The sequence below is a fragment of the Pongo pygmaeus genome, chromosome 4, assembly GCF_028885625.2.
Source record: "Pongo pygmaeus isolate AG05252 chromosome 4, NHGRI_mPonPyg2-v2.0_pri, whole genome shotgun sequence".
In the NCBI taxonomy this organism is placed as follows: Eukaryota; Metazoa; Chordata; class Mammalia; order Primates; family Hominidae; genus Pongo; species Pongo pygmaeus.
In genome coordinates, this window is record NC_072377.2 from 137551277 (window position 1) to 137565544 (window position 14268).

Genomic DNA, 14268 nt, shown 5'->3' on the forward strand with positions numbered 1-14268 from the left:
GGATCACTTGATGTCAGGAGTTCAAGACCAGCCTGGCCAATATGGTGAAACCCCGTCTCTACTAAAAATACAAAAATTAGCCGGGCGTGGTGGTGCGTGCCTGTAATCCCAGATACCAGGGAGGCTGAGGCAGGAGAATTGCTTGAACCCAGGAGGCAGAAGTTGCAGTGAGCCGAGATTGCACCGCTGCACTCCAGCCTGGGTGACAGAGCGAGACTTGTCTCAAAAAAAAAAAAAAAAAAAATAGAATTACCCAGGCATGGTGGCACATGCCTGTAATCCCTGCTACTTGGGAGGCTGAGGCAGGAGAATCGCTTGAACCCGGAAGGCGGAGGGTGCAGTGAGCCAAGATCATGTCACTGCATTCCACACTCTAGCCTGGGTGATGGAACAAGATTCCATCTCAAAAAAAAAAAGAAAGAAAAAGAAAAAGAATTTAACTAACTTGGCTAAATAGGGGAGTGGTTCAGAGCAGGGTGACCATTCATTTTGTAAAGAACAGTGGCTGTGCAAGGGGATTTGAGAGTGGCCATTCTGGGCCTCTGTGGGTAAGAAGCTCTGATTCTCCAAATGAAAACAGGATTGGCTCTTTCATCCACCTCTGAGCATGAGGGCATGAGTAGTGCCCGAAACTCCCCGGAATGAGGTGAGACCTGCTTTCCTCAATTTATTTCTGCTTTCCAAGAAGACCTAAAAACAAAATGCTCAAAAGTTGTGTCATGTTTCCTTATCTTCAGATGAAGCTGCTTGGGTTCCTTAAATTCCTTGGGCTTTGATGCAACACTTTGCTGCGACATAGATCATAAGGCTGTGTGATTGTGAGTCCGGGATTTGCTGGCTCCTCTGGTGATTTAAACTAGTCTGCAGTAGAAGAGAAGGAAATTGACATGCCAAGAGAAACAGAGATGAGAGACAGAAAAAGACCTACCTAGACTTGATTTGCTTTTCCTTTGATTATTTGGGGTTATCTCAGCTTCCTCAGTATATTCCTTTTTTTTTTTTTTTTTTTTGAGACAAAGTCTCACTCTGTCACCCGGGCTGGAGTGCCCCAGCATGATCTCGGCTCACTGCAACCTCTGCCTCCCAGGTTCAAACAATTTTCGTGCCCCAGCCTCCCAAGTAGCCAGGATTACAGGCATGCATCACCATGCCCGGCTAAATTTTTTGTATTTTTAATAGAGATGGCATTTCACCACGTTAGTCAGGCTGGTCTCAAACTCCTGACCTGAAATGATCTGCCTGTCTTGGCCTCCCAAAGTGTTGGGTTTACAGGCATGAGCCACTGCACCCGGCCTGCATTCCTTTTTTTATTAAGATAGTTCAGGTTAGGTTTCTGTTTCTTGACCCCAAAGGATCCTTGACTTTATCACCAGAGGTAGGGTTTATCCTCATTTTACAAATAAAGGGACTGAGACTCGGGCATGTTAAAAAATTTGTCCAAGGCCCACAGCCTTGAGCTTTTTCCATTACACATCTATTCCTCCCTTCCAGCCAGTTTTGTTTGAGATAACATAGAACCAATTTCCTTATGTCAATTCAGATTCAATTGCAAGAAAAACAAAACACCTCTGGCTAAGTAAACAATGAATTTATTGGCAGTTTATTGGCTAGCTCACAGTATAGAAGTAATTGAACATCCAGGCCTTGCAAATATCTTGAATCAGAAAAGTTCAGATCACAGGACTGGGAACTTGTGTGCTTCCTCTTTAAACAATTGCCAGCAGATCATCAGGTTCAACCCCCTGCAGTATCTGTGTACCTAATATTGCCTCAGCTTGAGCCGAGGTCACACCACTGCACTCCAGCCTGGTAAACAGAGTAAGACTCTATCTCAAAAAGAAAAATACTAAATCAAGATTAAGTTTACATGGTGTGTAATGCAAAATAAAACAGTAATTATAATTTGTTTTATGAATAAGAATGGCAAGAATGTCTCCACAAAAAGCAAATATAGCTTAAGAACACTTTAGGGCCAGGCATGGTGGTTCATCCCGGTAATCCCAGCACTTCGGGAGACTGAGGTGAGTGGATTGCTTGAGCCCAGGAATTTGAGACCAGCCTGGGCAAAATGGCAAAACTCTGTCTCTATCATATATATATGATAGAGCTATATTACATATATATATATAATTTTTAATTTGTTTTTATTTATTTATTTAATTTTATTTTTGAGACAGAGTCTCACTCTGTCACCCAGGCTAGAATGCAGTGGTGCGATCACAGCTCACCGCAACCTCTGCTTCCCAGGTTCAAGCAATCCTCCCACTTCAGCCTCCCAAGTAGCTGGAACTATAGGCATGTGCCACCACACCTGGCTAATTTGTGTGCGCGTGTGTGTGTGTGTGCGCGCCCAGGCTGCTCTTGAACTCCTGGGCTCAAGTAACCCACCAGTCTCAGCCTCCCAAAGTGCTGGGATCACATGCATATTAAAGCTTGCTTCAAATTTCGAAGTATTGCCAGCATTTGTAAATGTGTCCACTTTAGGTAATACAGTACACTTGTCCATTTATTATATGTTGGACCAGGATTATTTTTGTGACAAAATATTCATGCTCTGTCTCTGCATTTAAAAAATACTGTTTCTGGCCAGGCATGGTGGCTCATGCCTGTAATACCAGCACTTTGGGAGACGAAGCGAGCGGATAACCTGAGGTCGGGAGTTTGAGACCAGCCTGACCAATATGGAGAAACCCCGTCTCTACTAAAAATACAAAATTAGCTGGGCATGGTGGCACATGCCTGTAATCCCAGCTACTCGGGAGGCTAAGGCAGGAGAATCGCTTGAACTCAGGAGGCAGAGGTTGCGGTAAGCAGAGATCGTGCCACTGCACTCCAGCCTGGGCAACAAGAGCAAAACTCTGTCTCAAAAAAAAACAACAAACAAACAGTTTCTTTTCCATTTTCTCCAATGAAATTTTATTAGAGGTCATTTAAAAATCGATGTTCTGAAGGGCTATATTTTTTTATTTTAATTTAATTTAATTTTTTTTTGAGATGGAGTCTTGCTCGGTCGCCTAGGCTGGAGTGCAGTGGCGCAATCTCGGCTCACTGCAACCTCAGCGTCCCGGGTTCAAGCTATTCTCCTACCTCAGCCTCCTGAGTAGCTGGGACTACTAGAGAGTAGTGGTGCATTCATAGCTCACTGTAGCCTCGACCTCCTGGGCTCAAGCCATCCTCCAGACTCAGCCTCCTGAATAGCTGGGATTACAGGCATGTGCCACCATGCTTGGCTAATTAAAAAATTTTGGGGGCGGGGATAGAGGCAGGGTCTTGCAGGTTCACGACCACATAGGCTGGTCTTGAACTCCTAGACTCAAGTGATCCTCCTGCCTCAGCCTCCCTAGTAGCTAGGACTACAGGTGCTCACCACCAGATCCAGCTAAAGGGCTTTTCATCATTGATAAACCCTCAAAGTATATTTTAATCCCTGGCATTTTTATGTGAACATACCTACTGCACTGAATCATGAATTTTATATGTGGTAGACTGATTCGTTAGGGCTCCTCAAATTGCAAGTGAACCAAAATCAATCCTTGAAAAAAAAGTGTATTTAAAGGATGGGAAGATACTGGGAGACGCCAGAGCAGGGAAACTAAGCACCTCAGCCCAGAACCAAGGATGTGATGCCTTTTGGCAAGACAAACTAGCCTCTGCTTTCCTCCAAGTAGTGGTCTCTTTCCTTCAGGCCTCTCTGGCTTAAAGTATGGCCACTGAAACCTTGGGAACACATTCTTATGATTCCGCAGCCTGTCAAAGACAAACCCAAGCAAATAAGGCAATTGATTTTATTCAGGCTGTTGTGATATGGCAAGCACCTTAGATTGAAGGTCAGACTCTTGACAGGGTATGTTTGTCCGACACTTACAGGGAGGAGTCGGTAATTCACAGGTGGGGTGTTTTATAGTTGGAATTGTTTTTGTGATCAAGGTGAGTCTCAATCAGCTGAACAGGAAATATCTCTATGGCTAGCTAGTCTCAGAGGGACAAACAGTTCCCCTTATGAGACAAATAATGCAAATTTGGAGAGTCTGTGTCTGGTCTTGCCATAAGTAAACGGGGTCACTGGTCTTATCTAAGTCCTATCCAGAAGAGTGATTCTTTGCAGTAAGCTGGGACAAAGAGTGTGTGTGTCGGCATGGGGTGAGGGGGGGTGGGGGGCGGGTGGTTCTTAACCATCTCAGTTTTCCAGAAGTGTAGGACTTACATAGAGTTCAATGTTATGAAAACAGGAGAAAGACTATTCCACCAGCTGAGACACTCTGAAGAGAGCGCCATGTGCTTGGTCACATGTTTATCTGCTTATCTCTCCTTCAAATCATTGTGGTCCAGTGAGAGGAGGTGCTGTGAATAATTCAGCTTGGGTTATGCCCACTCCTATTGTAGCGTGGTAGAGAGAAGGGGTCCTGGGAAGATCCAGAAAAATCACCACCACAGTGGGCAAACTGTCACAATTTAATTCCAGTGGAACTTAATTTGAAAACTTTTTCTTTTTCTTTCTTTTTTTTTTTTTTTTGAGACAGAGTTTCGCTCCTGTTGCCCAGGCTGGAGTGCAATGGCACGATCTCGGCTCACCGCAACCTGCACCTCCCGGGTTCAAGTGATTCTCCTGCCTCAGCCTCCCAAGTAGCTGGGATTACAGGCATGCACCACCACGCCCGGCTAATTTTTTGTATTTTTAGTAGAGACGGGGTTTCTCCATGTTGGTCAGGCTGGTCTCGAACTCCTGACCTCAGGTGATCTGCCTGCCTCGGCCTCCTAAAGTGCTGGGATTACAGGCGCGAGCCACCATGCCCGGCCAAAAACTTTTTCTTATAGCAGAAAAAGACACAAACCTTTGTCCAAAATTAGATAAAAAATAGATAAAATTAGATAGTGGCACTGTAATGATGATGCTCCTAAGTTACCATAAATCTTTTTCTTGACCTTTAGACAGTCCAAGGAGTCTCACGTGACATCCCACGTTTCCTTCCTCAAATTGCCCCTCCCTCTTTCAAATCTTAATTCTATAAAATTAAGATGGCAAGGCCAGGCGTGGTGGTTCACGCCTGTAATCCCAGCACTTTGGGAGGCCGAGGCAGGCAGATTACCTGAGGAGGCAGGTGGATCACCTGAGGTCGGGAGTTAGAGACCGGCCTGACCAACATGGAGAAATCCCGTCTCCACTAAAAATACAAAATTAGCCGGGCGTGGTGGCGCATGCCTGTAATCCCAGATATTCAGGAGGCTGAGGCAGGAGAATCGCTTGAACCTGGGAGGCGGAGGTTGTGGTGAGCCGAGATCATGCCATTGCACTCCAGCTTGGGTAACAAGAGCAAAACTCCGTCTCAAAAAAAAAAAAAAAGAAAAATGAGACAGCAAATGTTAAGAAGCGTTGGTAATATTTCAAGTTACTCTGTTTTTGACAATTCTTTTGGCGGTACTTCCTAATTTCCCATTCTACCTCAAGGCCTAATTTGGCTTAATGTGAGCTAGAGGTCACAGAAATCCCTGTTCCAGAAATCCCTGTTCCCAACACCTAAGAGCTTTAAAGCCTCAAGATATCTGAATCAGTAAGGTGAGAAAACAGCCTATTGCAATAATGCTCCAAGGAAATTGGATTCCTTAGGCCAAAATAAGCAAATATAGACAGGAAGTCTTAGAGCTTAAGAAACACAGAAGAGTTTTTAAATCCTCACCTTTCCATTCCAACCAGTGAAAATGCAAACAGGGAAAAAGAGCTCAGAAATCTCTTCTTGTGAATAATTGGATTTCCAACCAGTAGTTAATTGGGCTTAATGTAATCACAGGTTATTCAATCAGGCTGCTATTGGTGAAATCTATGTGGTTTTCTTTTTTTGACCCTTAAAATTGTAACCCAGGTGTTACCTAGGGGCTTTGTTGAACTTGGAGAACTGGGTAATCTTGGCTACAACATCTAGGGTCTAGGGTAGTTGAAAGATGACTCTATACTTTTAGTGGTTTAATTTCACGTAGGCTTCACTGTCTCTGTTCCTGCTCCAGGTCACATCTGAATAAGAGGCTGCATCTCATTTGTGGGTGCCCACTAGAAATCCCACTGCGCCAAGCATCTCATGATTTTATTGAAGGTTTGTGGGCTGCAGTAAAGGGTTGTCACATGCCAGCTGTCTCTCTGGCTCTCAATGACTTTCCCCACTTCCTCTCTAATCAGGACCCCTTCCAAAATCCCACAGTCCCTACATATTGCCTTGTGAAACTCCCTGGAAAGTTATGTAAATAAGTGTCCCCTCCCCTATATAATTTAACTCAAAGCCCACCCAGGCCTATTTGGATTCCTCTGCTCACTGGTACTCTGGTGCCAACTTTTCCTCTAATTACATCAACACTGTGAGATATCTTTTAGGGTATTTTTTTTTTTTTTTTGAGATGGAGTCTGGCTCTGTCGACCAAGCTGGAGTGCAGTAGCGTGATCTCAGCTCACTGCAAGCTCCACCTCCCAGGTTCATGCCATTCTCCTGCCTCAGCCTCCCAAGTAGCTGGGACTACAGGCGACCACCACCACGCCTGGCTAATTTTTCTATTTTTAGTAGAGACGGGGTTTCACCATGTTAGCCAGGATGGTCTCCATCTCCTGACCTTGTGATCTGCCCGCCTCGGCCTCCCAAAGTGCTGGGATTACAGGCATGAGCCACGGCGCCCAGCCAGGGTATTTTCTTTTTTTTAGATGGAGTCTTGCTCTGTCGCCCAGGCTGGAGTGCAGTGGTGCAATCTCCTCTCACTGCAACCTCCGCCTCCCAGGTTCAAGAAATTCTTCTGCCTCTGCCTCCCAAGTAGCTGGGATTACAGGCACGCGTCACCATGCTCGGCTAATTTTTGTATTATTAATAGAGATGGGGTTTCACCATGTTGGCCAGGCTGGTCTTGAACTCCTGACCTCAAGTGATCCACCTGCCTCAGCCTCCCAAAGTGCTGGGATTACAGGCATGAGCCACCACGCCTGGCCATTTTAATGTATCTTTCTAGTTCATGATGACAGTCCTCTAAAAACTGGATGTTGGTGACCCTGTACCCCTAGCCACACTTGACTGAACTAGTTTGACTGATTTAAGCTGGGTCAATCAAGGCCTCTTACCTGAGAATTTTATGTTAGAACTCACGGTCTTTACTTTTCATCCCTGTGTAGGGTTGGTCCTGAAGCATGTATATTCAGAGCTGAGGGGCAGCCAGTGTCTGGAGAGAGAGAAATCTGGTCTACAGAGAAAGAAGGCTGAGGCAGGTGGATCACTTGAAGTCCGGAGTTCAAGACCGGCCTGGTTAAAATGGTGAATCCCTGTCTCTATTAAAAATACAGGGCCAGGCATGGTAGCTCATGCCTGTAATCCCAGCAATTCGGGAGGCCAAGGCAGGCAGATCACGAGGTCAGAAGTTCGAGATCAGCCTGGCCAGCATGGTGAAACCCTGTTTCTACTAAAAATACTAAAAATTAGCCAGGCATCGTGGCATATGCTTGTAGTCTCAGCTACTTGGGAGGCTGAGTCAGGAGAATTGCTTGAACCCAGCAGGCAGAGGTTGCAGTAAGCTGAGATTGCGCCACTGCACTCTAGTCTGGGCAACAGAGTGAGACTCCATGTCAAAAAAAAAAAAAAAAAAAAAAAAATTAGCCGAGCATGTTGGCACATGCCTGTAGTCCCAGCTACTTAGGAGCCTGAGGTGGGAGGATCTCTTGAACCCAGGAGGTAGAGATTGCAGTGAGCTGAAATGGTGCCACTGCACTCCAGCCTGGGTGACAGAGCGAGACTCTGTCTCCAATAATAATAATAATAACAAATAAAAATAAATGTTTTTTGTAGAGACAGGGTCTCACTATATTGCCCAGGCTGGTCTCAGACTCCGGGGCTCAAGTGATCTGCCCACCCAGACCTTCCAAAGTGCAGGGATTACAGGCGTGAGCCACCGTGTCCGGCAACCATCACTACTACCTGTTTCCAGAACTTTTTCATCATCCCAAATAGAAACTCTGTATTCACTTAAAAATGATTCCCCAATCTGGCTGGGCACAGTGGCTCACGCCTGTAATCCCAGCACTTTGGGAGGCCGAGGCGGGCAGATCACAAGGTCAGGAGTTGGAGACTAGCCTCACCAACATAGTGAAACCCCGTCTCCACTTAAAATACAAAAATTAGCCGGGCATGGTAGTGGGCGCCTTTAGTCCCAGCTACTCAGGAGCCTGAGGCAGGATAATTGCTTGAACCTGGGAGGCGGAGGTTGCAGTGAGCCGAGATGGTGCCACTGCACTCCAGCCTGGGCGACAGAGCAAGACTCTGTCTCAAACAAACAAACTAAAACCCCATCCATTCTGCTTAGCCCCTGGTAACCTCTATTTTACATTCTATCTCTGTGAGTTTGCTTATTCTAGCTTCCTTATATAAGTGTAATCATATCCTATTTGTCCTTTTGGGTCTGGCTTATTTCACTTAGCATAATAATTTCAAAGTTCAGCCAGGTGGTGGTTCACACCCATAATCCCAGCACTTTGGCAGGCCAAGGCAGGTGGACTGCTTGAGCCCAGGAGTTTGAGACCAGCCTAGGCAACATGGCAAAACCCTGTCTCTATAAAAAATATAAAAATTAGTGAAGTGTGGTGGCATAAGCCTGTAGTCCCAGCTACTCAGGAGGCTGAGATGGGAGGATCACTTGAGCCTGGGAGGTGGAGGTCTCAGCAAGCTGAGATTGTGCCACTGCACCCCAGCCTGGGTGACAGAGTGAGACCCTATCTCAAACAAACAAACAAACAAAAAAACAAAATAATGTTTTCAAGGTTTATTCATGTTCTAGCATTTATCTGGATTTCATTCCTTTTTATGGCTCAATAATGGTCCATGCATGGCTGGGCATGGTGGCTCCCACCTGTAATCTCAGCACTTTGGGAGGCCGAGGTGAGTGGATCACCTGAGGTCAGGAGTTTGAGACCAGCCTGGCCAACCAACATGGTGAAACCCCGTCTCTACTAAAAATACAAAATTAGCTGGGCGTGGTGGTGGGTGCCTGTAATTCCAGCTATTTGGGAGGCTGAGGTAGGAGAATCGCTTGAACCTGGGAGGCAGAGGTTGTAGTGAGAAGAGATCGTGCCATTGCACTCCAGCCTGGGCAATAAGAGCAAGACTCTGTCTCAAAAAAAAAAAAAAAGTCTATGTATATAGCACATTTTGTTTATTCATCTGTTGAGGGACACGGGTTGCTTCCATCTTTTGGCTATTGTGAATAATGCTGCTATAAACATTGGTGCGCAAGTATCTGTTTGAGTCTTTGCTTTCAATTCCTTTGGGTATATAGGCACTTGTGAGTGGAACTGCTGGCTCATAGGTAATACTATGCTTGGCTCTTTGAGGACAAAGTATAATTTTTATTTTTTTGTTTGTATTTTATTAAGGAAATGTCTGAATCATAAAAGTATAAATTTTAAAAAGTTATGAACATGCAAATATATAGTGAGGGTATGTCAGTGATTTATTTAACTGACTCATGAGACAGCCAGCAGGAGAACAAAGCTGATTCAATAGAGAATTCAAGAGACTCGTGAAAGAAAGAATGCTGAAGTTAGATTTCAAAATTAGATACAAAACTTGTTATTCTACAGAGCATAAAAACACAATTTTGGGGAATATTTTATCTTTTTCTTTCTGTTTTTTGTGAGACGGAATCTCACTCTGTAGTCCAAGCTGGAGTGCAGTGGCGCCATCTCAGCTCACTGCAACCTCCACCTCCCAGGCTCAAGTGATTCTTGTGTCTCAGCCTCCCGACTAGCTGGGACTACAGGCACACACCACCATGCCTGGCTAATTTTTTGTATTTTAGTAGAGACGGGGTGTCACCATGTTGCCCAGGATGGTCTCAAACTCCTGAGCTCAGGCTATCCGCCTATCTTGGCCTCCCAAAGTTCTGGGTTAACAGGCATGAGCCACTGCGCCCAGCCTTTTTTTTTTGAGACAGAGTCTTGCTCTGTCGCCCAGGCTGGAGTGCAGTGGCGCTATCTTGGCTCACACAACCTCCACCTCCCGGGTTCAAGCGATTCTCCTGCCTCAGCCTTCTGAGTAGCTGGGATAACAGGCGCTTGCCACCACGCCCAGCTAATTTTTATATATATTTTTTTAGTAGAGATGGGGTTTCACCATGTTGGCCAGGCTGGTCTCGAACTCCTGACCTCAAGTGATCCCCCTGCCTTGGCCTCCCAAAATGATGGGATTACAGGCGCAAGCCACCACTCCTGGCGGGGAATATTTTTTTCTAACAGACACAAATAATTTACATCTCAGCTGGACATGGTGGGTGAGTTATGCTTATAATCTTAGTACTTTGGGAGGATGCAGCAGGCGGATTCCTTGAGCATAGGAGTTTGAGACTAGCATGGGCAAGATGAAGAAATCCTGTCTCTGCAAAAAAATAAATGAATAAATTAACCAAGCATAGTGGCATAAGCCTGTAGTCCCAGTTACTTGGGAAGATGAAGCAGGAGCATTGCTTGAGCCTGAGAGGTGGAGGCAAAAAAGAAAGGAAAAAAAATAAATAATTAATATCTCTACCATACAAAAATTATTTGCTGCCGGGTGCGGTGGCTTATGCCTATAATCCCAGCACTTTGGGAGGCCGAGGTGGGCGGATCACAAGGTCAGGAGATCGAGACCATCCTGGCTAACACAGTGAAACCCTGTCTCTACTAAAGATACAAAAATTAGCCGGGCGTGGTGGTGGGCGCCTGTAGTCCCAACTACTCGGGAGGCTGAGGCAGGAGAATGGCATGAACCCGGGACACGGAGCTTGCAGTGAGCCAAGATCGCGCCACTGCACTCCATCCAGCCTGAGTGACAGAGCGAGACTCCATCTCAAAAAAAAAAAAAAAAGAAAAAAAAATTATTTGCAATTTATCAGTCTTCTATAACATCTAATTTTATAGTCTGAGCCTTAATCAGTAGAAAACAGCAAGTCAGTTACATTTTCTTTGAGAAGCACATGACTATTAGATGGACTTATTAGACAACGATTTAGTATGATATTGAAAGGTCAAGCAAGCCAGGCACGGTGGCTTATGCCTGTAATCCCAGCACTTTGGGAGGCTGAGGCAGATCACCTGAGGTCAGGAGTTTGAGACCAGCCTGACCAACATGGAGAAACCCCGTCTCTACTAAAGATACAGAATTAGCCAGGTGTGGTGGTGCATGCCTGTAATAACAGCTAGTTGGGAGGCTGAGGCAGGAGAATCGCTTGAACCCGGGAGGCAGAAGTTGAGGTGAGCTGAGATTGCGTCATTGCACTCCAGCCTGGGCAACAAGAACAAAACTCTGTCTCAGAAAAAAAAAACAAACTTCCATTGAAAGTCCTAGAGAAAGACACTAACTTAAGGAACTTGAAAGCAAAGCAAATGCTGAGTGATGTGTGTGTGTGTGTGTGTGTGTGTGTGTGTGTGTGTGTGTGTGTGTGTGTGTGTGTGTCTAGGTGGGGAGAGATAGAATCAGCAAACTCGTGTACTCAGAAAAGGCAAATAAATGAAATCCTTGACTTCAGTTGTTCTCAAAAGAGGAGCCCTGATTCTTTTATGTACTTTTTCCTTTATTTGCCATTTTTCTTTTTCTTTTTCTTTTTTGAGATGGAGTCTTGCTGTGTTGCCCAGGCTGGAGTGCAGTGGTGTGATCTTGGCTTACTGCAACCTCTGCCTTCCAGGTTCAAGCAATTCTCCCGTCTCAGCCTCCCGAGTATCTGGGATTACAGGTGCCTGCCACCACGCCTGGCTAATTTTTTGTGTTTTAGTAGAGACAGGATTTCACCATCTTGCCCATGCTGGTCTCGAGCTCCTGAGCTCAGGCAATCCACCCGCTTCGGCCTCCCAAAGTGCTAGGATTACAAGCATGAGCCACTGCGCCCAGCCACCATTTTTCACTCTTGCCCTTCTTAGGCCATATTCCTTGAGCTGAGGCTGCACCTCCTCCTCTTCATCCTGGCATGCAATGAGGTCTCAGGAACAGGCATGCATGGGCCTGCCTACACTAGGAAAAGAATGGCCTGTTTCTGAGAATGATCTCCCAGAAGTTCAAGATGTGAGTTTATGGGATTTTAACTGCCAGGCAGAAGTATTAAGAGCAGCCTTCCAAAACCAGCCAGGGACCACAGGTCATCATTCTTTGTTTTCTGATCTGTCCCTTCCTTCTCCAATCTTCTTAATTTATCCCCTCCTCCCTAGGTCAGGCACACGGGCATTGTCTCTCCCTATGTTACATGTGCCTGCATGCTCACACACCCACAATTGGGCTTGTAACTTTAAGTTCATAGTACCTTTGCAATCTGGCTTGCAACTTCATATTCAAAGTCCCTTTGAAGCTACTCCAGGTACCCACTGAATACTGAGTTAAGATTTGACCAAATCAGACCCAAACAAATGAAGAGTAACGATGCACCTAGAGGAAAGGTTGGTTGGTCCAGGTACCCTGTATTCTATAGTTAGGCTATGGTATTCAGAGTCCTGTCTTTTGATTCCTTCTTATCTTCTCATGGTGTGTGTGGGTTTTTGTTTTGTTATTTTTATTTATTATTATTATTTTTGAGACAGAGTCTCACTCTGTCACCAGGCTGGAGTGCAGTGGCGTGATTGTTTTATTATTCTTAGGTGGTTTCACTTCATCTCCCAGGCTGGAGTGTAGTGGCATGAACAGGGTTCACTGCAGCCTCCATCTACTGGGCTCAAGCAATCCTCCTGTCTCAGCTTCCAAAAGTGCTGGGATTACAGGCATGAGCCACTGTGCCCAACCTCCTGGTGGTTTTGAATTAAAACAGCAACCTGATTTGGCCTATGGTAGGATCTCTAGACGGATTCAATATGCTGCCACATAACTTTCCATTCCTTTAAAAGGGTTCTGTTATTAATGTTAAATTATTTTCGCCAATCTCCAAAAACAAGCCTACCCTAACTGGATTAGATAGTGCACAGTCGGCCCCTTCAGCAAAACGGTAAAGTTGGTAAGGTTTGTCTGCCTTTGCCCCTTTGAGCCTTCCTTCTTGTGCATGTGACTAAACTCCTCTCATTTCTGTGGTTCTTCTTCCTAAACTCCTCTCATTTCTGTGGTTATCATTTGTCTTCATTCACATGGAGATCTAAGACTGTTACTTTGTCTCCTAACCTTGGAAAGGAATTTTACTTTGAGAGAGGATGCCCTGGAAAGAACATGAGAGAGAAGCCCTAATGGAGATATTTCAGGTACTATTCTAAACTACTAAAAGTGACTTTTAAATTTTATGTATGTATGTATGTATGTATTGAGACGTAGTCTTGCTCTGTCGCCCAGGCTGGAGTGCAGTGGCGCAATCTCGGCTCACTGCAACCTCCGCCTCCCGGGTTCAAGCGATTCTCCTGCCTCAGCCTCCTGAGTAGCTGGGACTACAGGGGCGCACCACCACTCCTGGCTAATTATTTTGTATTTTTAGTAGAGACGGGGTTTCACCATGTTAGCCAGGCTGGTCTCGAACTCCTGACCTCAGGCAATCTGCCTGCCTCGGCCTCCCACAGCTCTGGGATTGCAGGCATGAACCACCGCGCCTGGCCAAAAGTGATCTTTTTAGTACAAGTAGGACCCTCATATATATATATATAAAGAAGAATTTATTAAGTATTAACCTAAATGATCACAGCGTCCCACAATAGACTGTCTGCAAGCTGAGGAGCAAGGAGAGCCAGTCCAAGTCCCAAAACTGAGGAACCTGGAGTCCGATGTTTGAGGGCAGGAAGCATCCAGCACAGGAGAAAGATGTAGGCTGGGAGGCTAGGCCCCTCTCGTCATTTCATGTTTTTCTGCCTGCTTTATATTCACTGGCAGCTGATTAGATGGCGCCCACCATCTAATCCCCAGCCTGCCCACCATCTACTTCCCTAGCCCACTGACTCAAATGTTAATCTTCCTAGGCAACACTCTCATAGACACTCAGGATCAATATTGCACCCTTCAATCCAATCAAGTTGATGCTCAGTATTAACCATCACACTGATCCTTTATCAAATTGCAAATATTCACACTCTGGGCAGGGCGAGGTGGCTCATACCTGTAATCCCAGCACTTTGGGATGCTGAGGTGGGGGGATCACCTGAGGTCAGGGGTTCAAGACCAGCCTGGCCAAAATGGTGAAAACCCGTCTTTGTTAAAAATACAAACAAATTAGCCAGGTGTGGCAGTGAGCGCTTGTAGTCCCAGCTACTTGGGAGGCTGAGGAAGGAGAATCGCTTGAACCTGGGAGGCGGAGGTTGCAGTAAGCTGAGATCGTGCCATTGCA